Here is a 16,595-nt window from a genome sequence, read left to right as displayed (position 1 = left end):
AACGCTGCCGCTGCTGCTCGGGGCTGCTTTTCCCGGTGGCTTTCATTAGCACCAGGATGCAGCAGCTGCTTCCAGCGGCACCCCCAGCCTGCACAGCAGCCCCAGCACACCCTAACCCCTTCAACACATGGTAATAAAGCCTTTGGGGGAACATCAGGGGGATGAGAGAAGCACCAGGTTCCCCCATGTAGGATGATGGGTGAGGCTGGATGCAGGGATGGGGTTCAGGGGGAGCCTGGCCCCAAAGAGGGAGGAGACCAGGATCAAGAGCCCACATGAAGCAGGAGGTTTGGATAACCCCACGCTTGATGTGGCACTGAGAAGATCCTCTCCCCCCCTGCACAACCTCCACACTCCTCAGCCCATGTTTAACCCAGCTGGGATAAAAGCCAGCACAGGGATGGGGTGTGAAGGCATCGCCTTGAAGCACAAGGAAGTTTTGGGGCGATGCTGCCTGGGGAAGGAGCAGGAATTGCTCCATCAGGACACCCCAGCACTGGTTCGAGCAGCACCAGCGCTGCCCTGGGTTTGCCACCAGCTTGTTCACCCAGTCTCCCCTGCAGAAAGATGTGCCGACATTAAGGGTAATTAATTAGGATTAATTCATTATCCTTGAGGGGCTGTAAATACAGCCACAAAGCATCCTGCAGGCCGAGCCAGCAACGGGAGGAGAATAACCACTAATTAATGTTATCTCCCTTGTGCTGGGAGACAAACAGTGCGACTGCAGACCAGCTCCTGAATGAGGCCTGAAGAGATGCACAGCCCAGGCAGCACCAACTGCACACAGCCCATGGATGTGACAGGCAGTGAGATGGGAGCCGGGGGCCCCCCAAAACCACCACAGGGTGTGTGGCAACTGGGGATGCTCAGCCACGGATGTTCCTTGCCAAGGGCTGGCCTTGGGGTGCAATCACAGTGATGCTGTGCTGCAGTGACAGTAAGCACCAAGGGGCAGGATCAGTCCATCATCCACTGCCCAACACCAAATCCTTTCCTGGGCACCTGCCACCGCTCCCTCAGGCCAGGCAGGATGCAGGATCCTGCTCAGACACTTATTCCTGTGTTTAGCAAGTTAAAAACACGCTGACTCGGGATAAAGTGTCATATCCCTGCGCTGCGGTTTGGGGTTTCCCTCCGACGCGCTCAGCATCGCCTGCTCAGCAAACCACTGCACACAGCAGCGGCTCCGGGAGGACAAACACCCTGTTCCCAGGCACAGTGACCGTGCACAAACACTGCAGGAGCAGCCGTGGGGAAGAGCTCAGTGCATGGGGCTGGCAGCTCCAGGCACCAGAACTAGCAGCGCCTTTAGCATCCATCACGTCCCTGCCAAGCACAGAGAGCCACCCACACCGAGCAGAGCAATTAGAGCTCTACATTCAGCCGTAACAGAAACGGGTTGATTTAGGCTTATTATAACCCCCTAAACATCTCCCTGCAGAGCCAGGGCGGAAGGACCAAGCCCAGCAGGTCTGGGTGCTCGCCCTCCTCTCCTGTATGGGTGGTGGGAACCCGCCTGACTCATCCCAAAGCAGATGTCACACTTAATGTGGAAGAAATTGCATGAAGCTTTTCCCTCTCCAGGGGAGTTCTCTCCGTCATCCAGCAGCGCTTTCCCTCGCCCTGGGCAGGGCTGCGGGGGAAAAACCACATGGAACGGCTGGAAAAGGAGCTGGGTTCAGCTGTGAGGACACGACACGGGGCTCCCGCTGCATATCCCAGCCCCAAACCCTGCCCTGCTCCAGGGCTGGCTTTTTCTCCCGGCATAACCAAGTCCTGCCTTTCCCACGGGTGGGCTGTGGGGAGCTCATCCCTCCTGCTCTTGGCTTCACCGCGGCAGCAAGCTCCATATCCCATTTCTGCCTCATAATCCGAGTGGAAATGAGAACTCATGGCACAAACAGAAAGCCCACATACAGGATGTTGGATAGACTGCTCGCTGGTTTGATACAATCACAATGAAAACAGTCCCAACCTTGTGCAACGCGGGGCTTATAAATAGCAGCGGGGCACGGGAACCCAGCGGGGCTCCACACAGCCCTGCCTGCGCTGGGAGGGTGCTGCTGAAACCCACTGTGGTCCCAGGGCTGGAAGTGATGCTGCTGGTTGATGGATGCGCTGTATCCCACTGCACCCCACTGCCGGGATGTGCAGGACAGGGCCAGGACATCCCTGTACAGGTGGCAGGCAGCAAGGCTCGCACACAGAGCATCCCTCCTGGTACTGCTGCCCACAGCATTCCCGGCACATTCCCCACCTCCATTTGGCTCCAGTTCTGCAGCATTTTTAACCCAGGCTGTGCTCCCTCTGCAGAGCACTGTCAGGTTCTCAGAAACGCAAGTGGGACGTGCAGGAGAGCATCACACCCCCATGGGCTGGGATATGGCTCCAGCATCGCCCCTTCTCACCCCCCAGCACCTGGAAAACACCCTTTGCACAGCAGGCATGATGCAACCGGTTGCCAACACTCCATCCACGGGGGAGGATGACAGCTCACCCCAGGAAGTGATGGGTGATTTACTGGTGGTTTCGATCAGTGCAGGAGCTGTCACAGGCCCCTGACAGCTCCAGGCACAGGGATGAGGGATTGCTGGGCACCAGCACTTTGTTTTATGTTGAACCCCAGCCCAGGACATCCTTATCTAGTCACTTGTTTCTTGTCTTCGAGCCCTTCCGCAGATGACAGACAGGATGTCACCCAGCCAGGGATTTATGAGCAGAGGTGGCTCTTGGCATCAAATCCCAGCTGAGGTCTTGGGGGTTCCCTTTGGAGCATGGGGAGCACTGGTGCTTGGATCCAGCAGCACTCCGGGGTCTGTCTCTCCTCAGCAGGAACCACTTTTGGTCCCCAAGGCAGCAAAGAAAGCTTGGGATGAGCAGATGCTGGTTACTCAGCAGGAACCATCAACCCGCTTCACGCCTTTCCCATGGGAGGCCCTGCCTCTGCCCAGAGCCACATGGGAGGGGGTGAGAGCAAGAGTTTCCTACAGCTTTCCACTAGAAAAGATAGTATCTGGAGCAGTAAATCCCGAGGGGAATAACAATTCCCACTGCAAAGGGAGAGGCAAGGAGCAGCACCAGGCTCCTGCATGCAGAGCTTCATCACTGGGGGCTTGAGGCACCGAGTAAGCATCAGTGAGAGTTAGAGGGCACTGCAGCTGAGATGAGAAGCAGGAGATGGCATCCACCCGACTTGCTTTTGCCCCATCCCTGCAGCACTGCTCCTGCAGCACTCAGAAATCAGCCCCCATCACAAGCAGTGCCACGGCCAATAGCCCTTTGGAAAGGAGCTGGGAAACAAACCAGGATATTTAGGATGATATTTAGGGACCACCCTGCTATTCCCAGGCTCAAACATGCAACAGGTTTCCCTGGGATCTTTGCAGCCCCCTCCCAGTACAGGGATCACACAGAGGGTCATACCTGGAGCTCATGGTCCAGAATGACGAACACCAGCAGCATCTGCCCCAGCAAAGCTCCTGTGCTCACAGCCTCAAGGATGCTGAGGGCCCTCACAGTAGCTCCAAGCTCACCTCCCAGCTCCAGCCACTAGCTCAGGGGCTTTATGCAGAGTCAAAACCTTCAACCCGGCTCCATTGGGAACATTCAGAGAGGGTCTCTCCTGCCTGGTGTCCAATTCAGCATCTCCAACCCGCCTCCAGCCCCCCACCCTGGGGGAAACAACAGTGGTCACAGCCCCATTCCCAGCAAAGCCAGTGTGAGCCCTCAGCAGAGCATCCCTGCTGATTGTCCCAGCTGAGCACCAACCTCCAGGCAAACTTCATCACAACCAACACAGGGAAGAACCTGCCCCCTTCTTATAGATGCTGCAGGGTTGATCAGCACAGGCTGGGGCTTTCCAGGGATCAATTCCCGAGGGTACCAGAGGGTCAATTGCTCCCCAGGCTGCAGCTGAGCTGGGGGGGATTTGCCTTCAACCAGCCCAGCCTGGGGAGATCAAACCCATTTGGTTCATATGAAACTTCCCACCTCAGCCCTTGGGTTTCCAGGCTGATCCCACTGGAAAGATGCAGGCTCCTTGGGTTACGTGTTACGTGTTATTGCTGAGCAGAGGTGACCACAGGGACCAGGCAGCAACGCTGGTTGGACCCACACTCTGCTCCCGGGGCGCTGCCTCTGTGTCAGCATCATCCTGGCACAACATCTTCATTCACCCCATGGTCCTGGAGCCGCTTCATAGCCCAAAACTGCGCCACCAGAATGGGGCACTTCTAATGCTCAGAGTGGCTGGAGAAATAGAGTTCCTTTTATGTGTTGGAAGGGACCTTAAAGTTCCTCCAGCTCCAACCCCTGCCATGGGCAGGGACACCTTCCACTAGAGCAGGTTGCTCCAAGCCCCTGTGTCCAACCTGGCCTTGAACACTGCCAGGGATGGGGCAGCCACAATGGTTAATTCCCTCTCCAGATTCCTTTATTTCTATAGCATGAGGGAAATTCAGCAACTCCATGGTTTAAACCCCTCACAGCAGAAAGAAAATCCCCGAACCAGGGAACGGGCCTGGTTCTGGATAGATTTTCCTAGTAAAGGGGAAAATGAGGTTATTTTCCTTCCCACCAAGGAAAGAGCAGTGCCAGCAGGCCCTGGGAGCCCTTCGTCCCATCCTCCAGCTCTATGGACGTGGTGGGGTCCGTGGAATGAGGCAGAGGAAGGGATTAAAGCAACATCTGAGAGAGTTACATCTTAGTTCCTACCGCCTCCACCGATTCATCTGAATTCCCGCAGGATCCTCTCCATGTGTTCTGCTGTACGAGATGAATGGTGAATTTAAAATTACATTTTTCACCTTGGGACATGCCCATAAATCAGGGAAAAGCACCGACGAGCTCTCTGCCATAAATATTCAGCGATGGAGCCGAATCCTTTGGGATTCACACTCACAAACAGGTTTCCCCGGGGCTCTTTGCACGCTGGTGCAGCGCAGCAAACTCCTCCTTGCTTTTCTCCTCCTGGAAGGTGATTTGGGAATGTGAGAGCGAGAAGGCTGAATTCCCAAGTGTGCTGCACCTTCATTTCATGCTATTTATCTAGTTTTAAGGGGTTTTATGCCCCAGCTGTCGGCAGAGGCGGGAGGCAACGGCTCCATGGGTCGCTATGGGCAGAGCAAGCTGGCACATGCAGGATGCTCAGCATCCTTAAACCAGGGTTGTGGCCCTGCGGCTTCTGCTATCAGCACAGTTCTACCCCATTCTGCACCCCATGTACCCCCAAATTGTTCATGTTGAGTGTTTTCTCCAGGCACCACGTCACCCTGGACCCTTTTCCTGTGGGGAATGTGCCATCTGTCTCTTTCTCTCCCACTTAAAGTGGGGTTTTTTACCGTGACATCTTTTGTGGGAAACCATTCCAGGTCAGGACTGCTTGTGTCTGCATCTCGGAAGGGAAAAAACCCAACCACAGAGCTCTGGGTTTGGAAAACAGGAAGACTCTGGCACTTGTGATCGTGCAGAGCTCAGCTGCCTCCTCTGGACTCCGTGTCAGCATCCCTGCCTGCTCCCGAGGTCCCCATTCACTCCGTTTGGTGGCTCAGGCCACCAGCCCCTGGTCCAGGGGGAATTTAGGATGGAGAGCGGGTAAACACAGCCCTGCCAGGGCTCTGGGTACGGATGCTGAGGATCCCACCATGGAGATGAGATGATGCTGGCAGGTCTTTAACGGTTTGTGTTGGCTATGAAACAGTAGAAGCTTAATTAGGGCTCATCTTTCATGCTGTGCTTCAGCATCACCCTAAAAACCCTCAGGTTGTACCTACATTGTGTCCCACGTGCAGGGATGCAGCGGCCAGGTACAGGATACAGGTAGAGATGAGTATTTCTGTGACCTCACACCAAATAGGAGGAGATTGGTGTGGCTGATGAACCCCTTGGGAAATACCCAATTACTTAAGTAACCACCTGGATTTGTCTTAATAACAGCAATGAGTTTCAACCTCCCAAACACCAGTAAGGAATCCTGCTTTCCTCCTTATGATTTTTAATATTAATAAATAAAACTAGCTTTCCTTGCAATTCCTTGATGGGGAACGCAATAAGGAATTCATGGAGCAAGGCTTTGCAAGGACAAGTGTTTCAGCTGGTGCTCACAGACCTTCCCAATGCCCACCAGCAGCAGCCAGTGATGGGCACCAGGCTGGGAAGCAGCAGGGGCACTGCTTCCATGCGGGAAGGCTCAGCATCCCTGCCAGGTCCCTCTGGCTCTGAGCAAGTGATGCCATTTTCGGTCTCATTCTGGCGGGGGGGTGGTGGCCTCAGTGCAGGTCCCCAGGGCTCTGCTCCCCCCTCGTTAAAAATAACATCAAAATATGCTTTACTCCTGAGCCCATGCCAACCATGGGGCTATTTCTGGAGCAATGAAAGAGTCACTCAATGAGGCCGTGGGGTACCTGTGCCTTCAATGGGGTCTCCTACAGCTTATTCCCACAGCCAGATGTGGCTTGAGCATCCTGATGTCCAAACCTCAGCCCTGTGCTGGATGCAACCCTCCACCGGAACCAGCACAATGCACAGACCCCTGATCCCAAAATGCACCCGTTATGGTGGGAATTATAGATGAGAATTATTTAAAAGAATAAATAAATGTTAGGAGTTATCAAAAGGAATTCATTAGTGGTGTTGGTGGAAGCCAGATCCGGAATTTGCCTTGGAAAGAAAACAAATGAGAGCCCAGAAGGGAGCCCGGGGAGGGAAAGCTGCTGCGCGGAGCTGCACGCAAATGTTCTGTGTCACATTATACAGAGTTAATGCTCCGGCTTGTCTCTGAGATGAAAAGGATTTAACCTAAAGAATCAATTATGTTTCCTTGCAGACAGCCTAATCTAACCCGGGTGGGACTCTGGGGGGAGCAGAGCCCCTCGCCTGTAAATCCCCGACTTGCACAGCTTGGAGCTTCAAAGCACCGGGAGCTGTTTGCCAGTGTGGAGTCAACTCCATCCAGATGAAACCACAGCCTAGAAATAAATCCATCATCTATTGCTAAGGAGATTTAAGGTGAGGAAGAGGAAACGTGGCCAATGTCACCTTTGCTGGCTCTGGCTGTCAGCGTCTTCTGGCTGGAGCACTTCAGCATCACCCATCCATCTGTCAAGACATCTCCAACATCATCTGTCCCTCTGGACCGCTCTGAACCCCCTTATTAACAACTTGCTCAGACATTGGAGAGTTTACCAAGGAGCTAACGGATGGACCAGTTCCTAACACACTGGTGACACTCTGGGCTCACAGCCCCTCGCCGCAAAGAGCTCAGCATCATTCCATCCAGCCCCACGAGGGATTTCTCTCCATGTAAGAGACTGATCCGAAGGCAAACGAATGCAGTTTTGACTTTAATAGAAGCAAAAAAATTCCCTCTGCTAATTTTCTATCTGTGGCAGGCTATTATTAACGTGTCATTATTCTTCAGAAAAATTTGATCCTGCCTGGCCCAAGACACATAAAGTCTCTATAAACTGCGGCTTGTGATTTATGACTTGGCATCTGGGGACCGGAGTGAAGTAATTCAGCCCTGTCACTTTTTGTTCCTATTTAAGAGTGTGCTGCAATTAATGTTTACCCACCGGGAGTCCTGCAGTCAAAGTGGCATCAAAGTCACCGCTTTCATTTGACAGAGATGAATTCATCATAGAGCATCCCCCAGAGCAGGAATACCCCCGGCACAGGCAGTCCAGCAGTGATGCCAAAGGGATGAGCAGCTCCAGCAGCGCCTCCTGTGGCCCCCACCATAGGAAAGTGCCATTTCCTAGGCTTTTCTCCCCAATTTCTTCCTGTATCAGGCCCCAGCAGCACCAAAGTGCAGGTGTGGGGTGGGTGATGACGGGATTTCTGCTGTCTTCTCACTGTCACCTGCAAGTTAAAGTGGCCACTGGGATAATTGCTGGGGTTTGGGGTCCCTCCATCCTCCCCCTGTCTCTTTTTGAGCTCTGAGGCAGAAGCTGTTCCCTGTGAGGGTGCTGAGGCGCTGGCACAGGGTGCCCAGAGAAGCTGTGGCTGCCCCATCCCTGGCAGTGTTCAAGGCCAGGTTGGACACAGGGGCTTGGAGCAGCCTGCTCTAGTGGAAGGTGTCCCTGCCTGTGGCAGGGGGCTGGAACTGAAGGAGCTTTAAGCTCCCCTCCAACACAAACCAGTCTGGGATTCTGGGATTCTATTATATATATTTAGATGAAAAAAGCCAGTACAGCAATGCAGAGGACACCACAGCTCCCTCCCACAGACAAAAGCCATTTCATAAACTCAACACCCACCTGGGATCCAGCGCTGGGCACCCTCGGGACCGACTCTGGCCACACAGCATCACCACAGCAGTGCCAGCCCTGCTGGCCTTGGGCACCTCGCCGAGACACTGCTGCCCACGGAGCACAGGGCTTATCAGCCACTCACCCCACACAGTAACACCCTCAGCACAAGCTGTGATTATCTCCCAGTGGTTCTCCTTGCAGAGCTGCTCTTTATTTGTTATGGCTGGTGGGGAGTCCCCAGCCCAAAAGCACCCTGTCTGCAGCACCAAGTGAAGGAGCACCTGAAACTTCAGCTGGAGCAGGTGACTTTGGGGTGGCTTCATCCTCATCTCCTGGCACCATGGGCAGGGGTGAGGGTACCAGCCCCACAGCATCGCTACCAGCCCGTGGTATTAATGCTTGGAGCAATTATGGAGAAACAAGGGATGTGGGAATGAGCAACTGGTTGTGCTAATGAGCCCCAGGCCAACGGAGGGCGGCCCAGGGATGTCTGTTCTGGCTCTCAAATTGCTGCTGGGGTTTTAGAGACAGGCCACATCAAAGCACCACAAAGGTATCTGGAAATAACCAGCCCTGGGATGGGGAAGCAGAGTCAGCAGCAGCGATGCTGCAGAGCAGGAGCTGGGCTGGGGACCATCCCCCTGCCACATCCCCGCTGCTGGAGGAAACCAGCTCTGCTGAGCGCGCAGGAACTTCAGTATTTGCAGCCTGGGGCCTTCTTAGATTTTCCTTTAAATAGCCCCAAAACCATCCTCTCCTGCCCCTGTCCTCATGGAGGCGATGGTTTCCCTCTCCCATGGATGGACCCTCATAAATAAACCTGCCATGAGCATCACTTCCCTCCCTCCCGGCTTCCCGGCAGCCAGTGCAGGGGCTGAGCCGGGCTCCTTCCCTATGGATCTGGGCAGCTTCGGTGGAAGAAGAGCTGAGCCAAGTGATTCAGATCCCTTGCAAAGCTGGAGGGATCAACCACCTTCCCCAGGCTCTGCTGGAGGGAGCAGCATTTTAATCCTTACTATTTTAATTAGGTTTGCCTTTGCTTTATGCCCCGTGACATAGAGACATAATGAAACTTTTTAAATGCAGTCATTTTACACTAAAAGGTTATTAATGCTCCAGTGCTCACTAGCAAGAGAAAGTGAAATGATCGGGTGTGGATGCTCTGGTTTTGGGGGGATTTCAGAGCTTTCTGGGGCTCCTTACCCTGGCTAGCAGCTCCCATCCAAGAGGCAGGAGGCAGCAGGGACGGCCTGAGCCCAGCAGTGAGGGAAGGTCACTTCTTGCCCATGCATTGTTTTAATCTCCAGCTCCCTCAGACTCACCCAACCATGCCCACACAGTAAAAGAACAGAAGAAAGTGTAATAAGATTTCAGATTGCCTTCTCCCAAATTCAAATTACTTATCTATTACTTTCATAACTCCCGCGCTTCCCATTTTCCTCTGGTCTTTTCTTCACCGAGGACAAGTTCTCGTGCTAATGGATTCCTGAATTGTATTTACTAACTGCTGCAGAGGAAATGCCCATTATTTGTGCTGTTGTGGCCGGGCCGGAGCAGCTGCAGAAGGTCCCCAGCCCGATGGAGTATGAAGCTCACGTAGAGCTGCTCCGCACGCTGCCGCCGAGAAGGGTTCAGTAATTGAAAAGACCTTATAAATCAATGGAGCTAAATCGAAAACTCAGGCAGGGCTCCACGTAACCCACCCCCTCTCCTGTTAAGAGCTCTCTTTAATTTGGGGAGGGTGTAGAAATAAAGGTTGGTAAAGGGGAACCTGGGGTACCGCAGCTTGATGCTGCTTCCCCGGCACATCTGGCTGGGGAGATGCTGTGCGAGGAATCAATCCCATGTGGAGCTCATCTGAATGTCTGACATTCAGATTTATCTCACCTCTGATTTATGCCCTGGTGCTTCACATGGAGGAAGAAATCCTGGCCATGGAGCTGAGGGACTGCAGTGAGCAGCTTTTATTGCTACCAGGGAGCACAAACCGGTGCGGGTACATTGAAGCTGTCATCGGGGAGGAATGACAGGGCTGTAATTCCCGAGGGAGAGGTAAAGCATTTCCCTGGGCATCCCATCCATGAGTATTTTACCCATGTGCAGGGCACCCCCAACCCCAGTGAACCCCCAGTTCTGCTCAATAATTTTCCAGCCTTGGAAAACAGTGAGTTGATGGGATTTAGGGGAACAAGTGGGAAAAGTCATCAGTCCCAATCAGCAGATGGGGCAGCTAAGCCCTGGCAGAGCCTGGTGGTCCCCCAGCCCTGGCGATGCAGGAGAGCACAGCACAGGCACCAACCAGCAGCTCCTGCCCCGGTGCTGCTCACTCATCCCCATCACTTCTTCCAGAAACTTTCACCAAGTGCAGTGTAAATGAGTCATTTATCAATGGAATGGGCAATTCTGCCAGGCACATTAAAAGCTGTCCTCGTGGTTAATTATAGGGCAGCTTTATATGCAACAAATTAAGGAGACTCTTGATGAGGTAATTTGTTAATTACTGGAAGCCTGGAGGCTCTTGTTTCATTAGATGTTGGCAAATCCTTTAATGTGAAGTGTGGCTCCTCTTTCAGCACCCCTCACCTCCCCTAACCCGGGAACGGCCCCAGCAGTGACACTCACCAAGGGACAGATCCTGGCACGGCCCCGGATTTACAGCAGCAGCTCGGCAGCAGTGTATTTCTCCCTCCCCTTCCCTCAGGAGGATTTACGTTCACTGTCAAGGAAGAGCATGAGATCCCCACAGCCCGGCTGCTGCTGCTGAACAAAGTCCAAACCTGCCTGCAGGAAGGGAAGAGGGGAAAGAAAAGAGGGAAGAAAAGCTTCTCAGTTCAGAGTTAATGAATTAATTGACTTTAATAATTGTGTTATGGTCCAGGCGGGCTATGCTGCAGACAGTGGGATGTGGATTAGAGATATGGGTGGAGGATCCCACACTCATCCTGGCGGACTCAGCATGGAAGGTACTCAACTCGTGCCAGCCCGGAGCAGAGCCCAGCCACCCACATCAGTGCAAATAAACCCTCCAAGAATATCCAAGCTCCAAAATCAGCCCTTTCGCTGATCCAGGGCAGCAATGGGCACAGCCACCCCCTGCAACCCCATCCCACTGCTTCCAGTACAAACCAGTGGGATGGTGCTGAGGCTGGGTGGGTGCTGCTGATCTGCTCCAAGCAATGCCACAGCAAGAGGGATCACACTGAACCTGGGGCAGGGAAACCCAAACGAAAACCTCACTGAGAGCAGGACCAGTAACACCAGTAAGAGCAGCATGGTGGGACACACCATGTGCCGAATCTCTCTCCATTTACAGATCACAGTACTGCAAATCCTACTTTACATGAAGAGAACAGCAGCATGATTTCCCAAGCCTGCCCCATGGACCATTTTCCCCCAAACCAGATTAAACCAGAGCCCCAAGGAATAGCTCCTTCACTTATTTTTAGCTGTCGGTGCCTGCTGCGCCAGCCATCACGTTATCAAGTAACTATGGGAAGCCAGATGACTGCCAGCAGAGAGGCACCCAGAGCCTCTGTTATCTCGGGGTTTAATGGACTGTCAGTTCCAGGGATGTGTTTGCTTTAAGCCTTTAAAAAGAAACAGCAGCTTTGCTTTATGCCACACAAGTTTGCCAAGTTTCCAGCTTCAACTGATACTTATTTCTCTGCCCAGCAGGCAGAGAGCACCTCGAGAGAGGGCACAGCCTGCTCAGCCCCAGACAGTGGCAAGGAATGAGAAAATCACATGGAATGGCAAATGCCCGTTACAGTTTCCACAAATACTTGGCAAAAAGAAAATGCTGCTGCTCACACTGACCTTGTTTGGGTGACTTCTGTGTGAGGGCACTGATGGTTTGCACTCTGGTACGCCACTACTTGCTCCTGCTTGCTGCTGTGGTCAATGAGAACAGGCTCAAGCTGGGTAAAAGCACGCTTGTATTGGAGTTATCTTCATTAATCACAGATTAACTGAGGTTGGAAGAGATCTTGGAGATCACCTGGCCTGAGCCCTGGCTCAAAGCTGATCTCAGGGCCTTCTCTGAGTGAGCTCTGAGCATCTCCAAGGACAGAGATCCCACCGCCGCTCTTGTCTCCCTCCCAGGGGTGATCCCCCCGCACTGCAAAGGGATTTTTCCTCACACCCAGCGGAGCATCCCCTCCTGCCATCCACCTTTTGCCTTTCACTCCGTGCCTCCAAGAGGAGGGTGGATCCATCTTCTCCGCCACCCCACTCCCAGCAGACAACAGCATCTTCAGGAGGGAGACATCGCTGTGTGATGGAGCATCCCGCAGCATCCCACTCTTCCCCTGGCTGCCAAAGCCAAGGAATTCCCTTGGGCTTTTCCACCTGCCCCATGCGTCCAAGGAGCCCCAAGCCCAGTGGTTCTACCCCTCCACACAGCTCAATGAGCTCCTCAAACCGAAAGGGTCACTGGAAAACTGCTGTTGATCCCCCTGTTTATCGAGAAGGAGAACAGCCTGTGTTTGGGGATCAAGTGCCATCAGCTATTTATCCCCCTCTATTTTCTAACACTCCAGCCTCAGATCAATAAATTAATTCAAAATCACCTAATGAACACTCAGCCTCTAATCTCTTTTCCATAAGTGTAAATCTGATTCCTTCCAAATGCTGAGCCTTTGGGACCCTCGGAAATGAGGAAGCTGCTCAAGACACTTCCCTGATATTACTTAGGCAGGAAACAACATTAGACTGGAAATAACAATAATGCCAAGCTCTTTGTAAAGATGGTTTTCAGAGCCCCAAAACATGTTCCATTTTAGTTGATCCTCTGCTTTCTCTCTCCACTGATGCGCCCTGGGGCCCATCCCCAAGCAGTTCACTTCAGCCTTTAATAACCACTGTAAAATGAGTTCTTGCCAAAAGCCTGGAGCTGATGTGGCTTTTACTGTGATCCAAACTAATGCTTATCAGGGGAACAGCTCCTGCATTAGCTGTCGTGGGCCCGTAAAATACACCTGGACTTCAACCCAGGGCTTGCAACAGCTTTTAATGCCTGTTTGCGTCATGGTGACTCTCACTTTGGTTTGGAACATGAAGTAGACTTCAGGAAACATGAAGAGCCTATACCAGGCTATTTTAAGCTTAAAAACAAGAAATACCACAGCTTTTCCAGCGACTCCAGAAGCCAAGAGCTGCCCAAATGCACGGCTTTGTTGGGAAAATCAAAATCCCTCTCAACCCTGTGAAGTCATTTTAATCAGAAGCTACGGTGCTGAATTGCTCTTCTCCAGCCTCAGTCTCCAGGCACAGCCCAGCCCTGCCAAGCTTTCCCATTTCCATAGAATCCCAGCCTGGTTTGTGTTGGAAAGGACCTTAAAGCTCCTCCAGTTCCAACCCCTGCCACGGGCAGGGACACCTTCCACTAGAGCAGGTTGCTCCAAGCCCCTGTGTCCAACCTGGCCTTGAACACTGCCAGGGATGGGGCAGCCACAGCTTCTCTGGGCACCCTGTGCCAGCGCCTCAGCACCCTCACAGGGAAGAGCTTCTGCCTCAGAGCTCATCTCAGCCTCCCCTCTGGCAGGTTAAAGCCATTCCTCCTTGTTTTAAGCAGCTGCCAATGAAAACCACGCTCACGGGCAGCGTGAGGGATGCTCTGCATGGGCAGGCAGCACCCAGGGGCGGGCAGCACACAGGGGACCTCAGCTCTGTTCTTCAGCACTGCCAGGCACAGGTAACTCTGCTAACACAGGGACATCTCCCTAATCCTGCTGGAATGCGACCATCAAACACTTTTACTAAGGCTGATGCACCTCCTGGGGTATTTCGCCCTGCTCCTGCCCTGTGCACCCAGCCAGCATCCCCCCTGCTAACACGGAGGGTGCATCTCCCACCCTTTGCCGTGTTTCCCAACACGTTTCACACCCCAGCTGCATGGTCCTTCAGAGAAACTTCAATACCAACACCTTAAAGTGTGTCCCTCTCTCCCCAAACAAGAAGAGGTACCTTTCAGAGCTGTGTCTTTGTTCCTTTTAAGCAGCAGCTTGTGCTGGGAGCAGGAGAGAGGGAAACAGATGCTTTTACCTCGTGGTTTGCATAATGCATTTCTCCTTCCATTTACTGTCTAACATGGTGTGCTTGGCCTAAAAAGAGAAAACAACCTTGCAGTAATATTTACAAGCTAATTAGGCAGAGGATTGACTTGCATATCACTGGAATACCAGAAAAGAACCACTTGGGCTGGGAGGGCTTCAGCTGATTTTCCTTGGAAATTAGAACTGCAACAGGCTGCTGTGGCTACAGCAGAGAGCTGGAGCTGTCCCAGGGGCCTGGAGCACAGCCCTGCTCCCAACCTGCCCTCAGCAGCCTGGCTGGAAGCACTCGGATCCTCTCCAGTGGGTAGAATGGCTGCTGAGAGAGGCAGGGGAAACAGCATCTTCTTTCCCCGCAAAAGCACAGGATTTGCATTTATGTGCCATGGGATTAGAGGAAAAAATTAAAGCTATGCTTGAAAGAAATAACAATTGCCTTTCATTTATATTTAGCAGTGCTCCCGTGTACAAGCCCCAGCCAAAACACCATTTCCAGCAACACAACACATTTTACAGTACATAAAACTCTGTGCTCCAAGAGGGGGAAAACACAACATGGAATCGCTTGCTCCTGCCACGCATCGCTTCCTAGCATTGCTATTCCCTGCCTTCCCATTCCCTGCCTTGCCAGCGCTCAGCCCCACAGCCCTGAGCCTCAGCAAGCCGTGACAGCTCCCAGGAGCGAGGGATGGAGGCACCTCTGCACCCCTGAGGAGGTCTCTCCTCTCTCCATAGCATCATCCCTGCTGCCATCCCGGGTATCCATCAGCCAGCAGCTTGGTTTTGGAGCGCTGGTCCCCTGTCACTCAGGAATTATAGATCAATCCGACAAAGTCACAGGGAAGTAATTGTTTGTTTGCTGCTCAGCCCTCTGAAATTCAACGAGAAAATGAGATTTCACTCGCTTGCTTTAGATCCTGGGGCTTGCTTCCCTGCTGTGCTTCTTCCAAATCCTCTCTCCTCCCATTCAGCTGCCAAACATGTGCAGGGAGCTACCAGCAGCATCACAACCATCACCCCACGGCCAGCTCAGCACCGGGAAGTGCTTTGAGGAGCCCAAGGAGACAATTTCACCCCCACTCAGCAATGGTGCCCACAGAGAGGTGGCTTTGCAAAGCCTCACAACTTCAACCATGGATTTAAACAATGCCTGGCCAAGAAGCACATTCCAGACAAACAGAGATGTTCCAGTGGACACTTTTAATCTCATTAACCCAGGAGCTGTTTGTGTGTTTGTGTTCAATCCTCATGGAGCAGGGAACGCCGCTGCAGCAGCAGTTCTGTGCAGAAGGCAGCCGGGAAGCTGCATTCAAACACAGCTGCCATCAACCTGTCTGCTTCTACAGCAAAATGAATTACCTCCAGCAAATCAGTGGTTCTTTGGGATGAGGCAAGGAGCTCTTGGAAGGACCAACTCCTCAGGCCAGTGGTGCCTTCTGCAGTCTGGGTCACAGCAGTACCGGTGGTGGGAGCATGCAGCCCCCTCATGGCTCTGTGCAAAATACAGCAGCAATTTATTGGCTCTCCTGCTTGGAATTCTTGCCCTGCCAACCTCCTCTTCTCCTCAAGATGAGCAGGATCAAGCACAAAAGAAGGAACTGGAAAAAGGCTTGGATTTCAGAGAAAGGGGGAATATTGAAAGTGCAGGGCCAGCTCCAGAAAGCAGGATTTACACCCCTCTGCCACAGCACCCATATAACACCTCACTCAGCCCAATTTCATGGCATTGATGTCTTCAAATGGGCAACTGTCTGAGCCAAGAGCCTGATTCACATCAGGATCTTTCCAGCAACAGCACTAACAACCACCAGCAAAGGGGAGGTGTGCAAGACCCCACTGCAGCCTGGGTGAGACATAGCACAGCCCATCTCTGCTACAACTTCCTCGTCCTCCAAAACCAAGATTTACCAGCCTGGGATTTTGCCAATGTGCAGTTCTCCCACCACATCCCTTTGGTCCTACCCAGGCACTATGCAGGTGCCAGGGCTCACACTCCACATTGCTTGGGAGCACTGAGTGATGGAGGCTCTTCAAATCCAGGTCTGGCTCCAAGCTGGGTGCTTGGTGGCATCCTGCAAGGGCTGTGAGTGTGGCAGGGACAGGCCAGAGCTCCCCGTGGACCCTGCTGACACTGGAGAGCAGCAGGAGCCTCTCCTGGCTGTGCTGCAGAGGCTAAAGCAAGAGGCTGCTCAGCAGCATCACAGCCTTTGCAAATGGCTTCTGTGCGCAAGCTGCAGGCCTGCTGCTTTTCCTGCCCCTGCCTCATTCCTTATCCAGGCTCTAGATGTTTTGC

This window comes from Strigops habroptila, chromosome 11, assembly GCF_004027225.2.
Source record: "Strigops habroptila isolate Jane chromosome 11, bStrHab1.2.pri, whole genome shotgun sequence".
NCBI lineage: Eukaryota > Metazoa > Chordata > Aves > Psittaciformes > Psittacidae > Strigops > Strigops habroptila.
Note: the sequence above shows the minus strand (reverse complement) of the source record.